Below are 5,290 nucleotides of genomic sequence, written 5' to 3' on the forward strand. Positions count from 1 at the left end.
AAGTCACCATGGCTCTCTGATACAGGCATTGGCGTTCTGCTTCTCTATAGGACAGTCTCCTTTCCATGGTAGCTTGCCCAACGTCATCGGTATCCGACCCTGACATATCTTGACATGACCAGGTGAAGGCATCCACATGCTCTTTCAACAAGGCTACCATTCTGCTCTCGATTCGCCTCTGAAGCGGCTCCAATTTTCTATTTCCTTCCTGACCTCGGTGGCATTTGGAATAACAATCTCAACTCGCTTCATGTGCGGCTGAATCACTTTCTCCTCTTGTTTCGACAACCTGGCTAATTCCAGCAGATCACAATCTTCTTCGTCTTCTTCTTTAGCAAGACAAATCGGTTTGTCGAAGTCATATGAGGTGTAACCAAATTGTTATCAACGAGATCCGGAGAATTATTGTTTCGAAGTCGGAACGAGACAAAACACAAAAAAGAAAAATGAAAATAAACATTGCCATTTTTATTTGTTTTTTTTAAACTGCAAAAATAAATGAAAAACAAGGAACGCCGCTTTTTGACTGAAAAACATCCTTTTATTCATGATGCAGAAAATGCAAATTTAAACATGAGGTGGCCCTTACAATGAACCACTACGTGTCGGGCAACACATATGGCTTCCATGCATATAAACTGAAAACAAGAAATATTACTCTTCCGGACGAGTGTCGGTGATGATCTTGTTTAGGCCTTCCAGCTTCCTGGTACACACGATTTTATCCATTGATCAATCTCCCAGTCACTGTCAGTTTCTTTACCCACTGTATAGGCGTGATCTGAATCTTCAGCAATTGCACTCACCATCGCCTGACCATGTGTCGGCATGGGATTGGCATTAACGTTGGGAGATGGAGCAAAGTTGATTGCTTTTGAATCCACCAGGTCCTGGACAACATTCTTGAATGCTCTACAGCCCTCAATGTTATGCCCCGGTGTTCCAGAATGAAATTCACATTGGGCGTTCTCATCATAATTAGGAGGCCTCTGATCTGATCTCATCGGAACCATCGCCCTTGGCTGAACCAACCCAAGATCCATCAGCTTTTTGAACAGAACAGCATATGTCACGGGCGGCTTGTCAAAATGGCGATCAACCCCTTTTCCTTTCACCTGGTACCCGGCTCTCTGTTGAGATGGCTGACGTTGCTGTCGGACTGACTGATTACCAGCAGGGATGGTTACAGCAGCGGTGTGCTGGTAGTAACGATCCCTACCGTGTCCTCTCTGGGCATACGCAGCACTCGATTCACCCTCGTTCTTGCGCTGACCGTTTCCGAAGGGCTTCTTCGATCCTGATGACGAAGCATTACCACCCTGAATCTTCCCCATTTTCAGCCAACTTTCAATTCTCTCCCCAGCTACCACAATGTCAGCAAAGTTGGTGACGGGACAACCCACCATTCTTTCGGCAAAAACCCCCTGCAGGGTACCCATGAAGAGATCAGACATCTCTCTGTCCACCAATGGAGGTTGCACCCTGGCAGCCAACTCCCTCCACCTCTGAGCATATTCTTTAAACCCCTCGTTATTCTTCTGAGACATACCCTGCAGCTGGGTACGACTCGGAGCCATATCAGCATTGAACTGATACTGTTTAAAGAAGGCATCGCCAAGATCTTGCCAGCTCTTGATATCAGTAGACTTCAGCTTGGTGTACCATTCCAGGGATCCTCCGGACAGACTGTCCTGGAAGAAGTACATCCAGAGCTTCTGATCAGTTGTGTATGCCGAGATCTTGCGAACAAAGGCTTGAAGGTGAGTTTCCGGGCAGGAACTCCCGTTGTATCTGTCAAAACTGGGCGCCTTGAATTTCTGTGGGATCACAATCCCCTCTACCAGCCCCATGTTAGACATATTCACCACCCCAGGAGTGGCATAGCTCTCAAGCGCTTTTATCTTTTCAGCCAGCAGCTGAATCTCCTTATTCTGAGGTGGAGCATTGTAAGGCACAAACGGCTCGTTCTGCATCGAGAACTGGTCAGCCTCCCTGTCTTCCTCCTGATCTTCATCGAATCCGTAGAACGGCGGCACAAAGTTATCCTTCTGATTCTGACCCGGTTGGCCACCACCACCACCAAGACCACCAACATTATTCACGAGACCCACAATCGTCCTCTTTCCACCGTCTCGGGACCCTTGCCCCTGGTTGGAGACTCCATCCAGGTTAACCCCACTGTTAGCTGCAGAAACCCGCTCGAGTTTCTCAACTTTATCTGCCAGAGCCTTCTGACCAATTGCAAAGCCTTGCATTATATTGATCAGCTCATTCATCTTATCTTTCAGTTCAAGCATATCTGCACTGGGAAGCTCCATGAGTCTGGGTGTATTTCTTCTGGTGTAATATCTGTGAGGGCGTGTTGAGTGCAAAGGTACAGCTCTGCGAGCACGAGCAATGATTCCTGCAAAACAGCAAACAGGTTAATATGCATGAATGCAACGTCTATCCATATGAGGAAGCTTCTGCCCTTTGATTCTGGTTTCATCGAGACAGATAAAAATTCATCAATAATATTCTGACATCAGGATATCTCTCAACCAGATTCTCAATCAATAATACTCCCCATATGGCTAGACGTAGATTACGTGCAGATGAATGCAAAATGAGAATGATGCAGATGAATGAATGCACTGCATTGCCATCCTCCAAGCCATCTGATCATCTGTTGCTCTGAAACCTGGTCTCTGAACTGATCATAACCATCTGAGGAATGTGTAACCACCAATCTGACCCACGGGTTCCGAAATAAACGGAACTGACAGATACATCATCATCATCATCTGACAATCTCTGAACAGATACCCATAACCATCTGCATCGGCCCGGGGAATCCTGAAATAAACGAATCCCCACTGATGAATCACTCGGCCCGGGGAATCCTGAAATAAACGGATCCCCACTGATAAATACCACGGACAGCACTCCGGTGTCTCGGCAACAAATGACCATAAATCCGACTTATAAATATGACTCTGATCCACGGAACAAAAAGTCACCATCTGAGTCACCAACAGAACATGCATCTGAAAGAATCACCCTCCCCTCACAGGTAAATTCTAATCGGGTCATCCTAAGGCGGATAATAGTCTTGACAATCGGGCAGAGATACTCAATGGGTTTGCCCTTTCGGGTGTGCCATTGTAGCTCCCTTAAGATCGTCTAAACCAAAGATCCGGGAAATGATCGGTCACCAGAGTCAACAGTTCAGATGAAGTAACTCAGCCAAAGTGGAGTACCCCACAGAGGAAAGCACTATCAACTGAACCTCGTCCGGCTTGTGGTGCATCATGCTGCCAGGCACATATTGACCTAACATGAAGGAGGCAACATGAGACCACACTAATCCTAGGTGTATACTCGGGCCTGGGTTTTAGCCCCACTCAGAACACCCACCCCAACACAGAGGAATCACCTGCACAGAGGACGGCAACAACATGATAGTATGATGCATGCACATATTTAATGCAAATATGGAGGGTTAGAATAATAAATGCAATAAATAACACACAACAAGCAACCTAAACTAATCCTAGAACGCTAGGAGAGACTCGCTTAGGGACGATGGACCAGCATAGGTCTACATCCTTTTGTCCCCAGCAGAGTCGCCAGCTGTCGCATCCTGCGAAAAAACAACCGGCGAAGCTCAAATAAAAACACAACACAGAGCCGCCACTGCGCGTTATTTATCCCAAAATAGGGAAAGGAAACGCTCAGAGAAACCTGGAAAGGAAATGGTCTCGCGACCAAAGAGAAAGGGTAAGGGAGTCGGTTACGCAAGGGGAAGGTATTAGCACCCCTCACGTCCGTCGTACTCGACGGGATCCACGTTCTAAAATAAAGAATAGGTTGTTAAACATCACACACACACACAGGAACGCAGGTGGGGTTAAGAGGAAAGAGCTCGATAAGGTATCGCACCTTATGCCTACATATCTCGTCGGGAACGAGAATCAGAGCCACTGTAGTTCGGCTTACGCACGCCAAACAACACAAAATGCACCAACAGATGGCAAACATGGAGCCCGACAACCACTGGATGGAATTACGTCGGCATCCGAACCAAAACACACTCAAAAGGGCAAACATGGAGCCCGACAGCCAATCCTGGGCTTATGTCAGCATCCGAACCCAAAACATCAAACAACATACAACAATCAAACAAACAAACAACAACATGCTAAGGAGTCGGGGACTCGAGCCTAGCATTTGTCAAACAACACACACAAAAAAGAAAAAAGGCGCCCGGAGAGGTCTCGCACGACCTCCTGCCTACATACCTTGTCTGGAACAAGGATCAGGGCGATGTAGTTCCCCCTCAAGGGACTGAATTGCTAGCCAGAAACCAGGGAAAGACACACTACTAGGGAGCTGGGCTCGAGCCTAGTGTTGTCATGCATCGTTACCCTAAGTTCAGTTTTCTATCCTACTTGCATAAGCAAACTACTCCTATCCAGGAAAGAAGCAAGCATACAAGCATACAAAATAATTCAAGCATACATCAAATGAGAACAAGCATCTCAAACAGATATCCACATAGCACGCACTATAACCAAACAAGTGGGCTCAATCAATAGGTTTGACTGCCTCAGCAAGTCATCTGTACGGGCTGTGTTTGCTCTTAACCTTGCCATTACGAGGCTAAGGTGAAGCAGATGAAAAGGTGAGGTGAGGATGAGACCTCACAGCTCTTATCCCTAACCAGGGAGAGCTTCTGACAAAGGAGCGTGGGTCCAGAATGGAGGGACCCTTCTACGCTCAAAGACTCTGACTCGATTGTGCAACAGCACGAGATCTTGGGTTTGTGTCCCAATGCATCAACACACAGCCGTGTGAGCAGAGGGACGACACACAGAATAGTGGGGGATAGATTGCATATCCCTACCTTCCACCAATTGCCTTGATTAAGGACTTTACCTGCTTAGGCACAAAATTAAACAATCACAATCATCGCCTCTTAAGGAGGACTTCAGACATTTATTTGCCCGGCCAAATAACAGACCGGGTCTCCAGACTACATGAAGAACAGAAGTCCTACCTCAATGCAAGTTGCTTAAGCAAAGCAAAGCAAAAGTTCACAAGGAACTGAGCAACTAAAAGTACCTGGAAACAGTCAAACACAGTTAGTAATCAGACAGACAAAAATAAACAGCAAGTATTAATCAGTCAGACTATACAAACTAATGCACAACAAAGGCAAGCTATAAGCTCAAGCCCAAGCTTCACAACCTACAAAACAAAGTTATGTTAGTGTACAAACATCAAACAACATCAATTGAATTGACTTGGA

This window comes from Lathyrus oleraceus, chromosome 6 (assembly GCF_024323335.1).
Source record: "Lathyrus oleraceus cultivar Zhongwan6 chromosome 6, CAAS_Psat_ZW6_1.0, whole genome shotgun sequence".
Taxonomy (NCBI): Eukaryota; Viridiplantae; Streptophyta; class Magnoliopsida; order Fabales; family Fabaceae; genus Lathyrus; species Lathyrus oleraceus.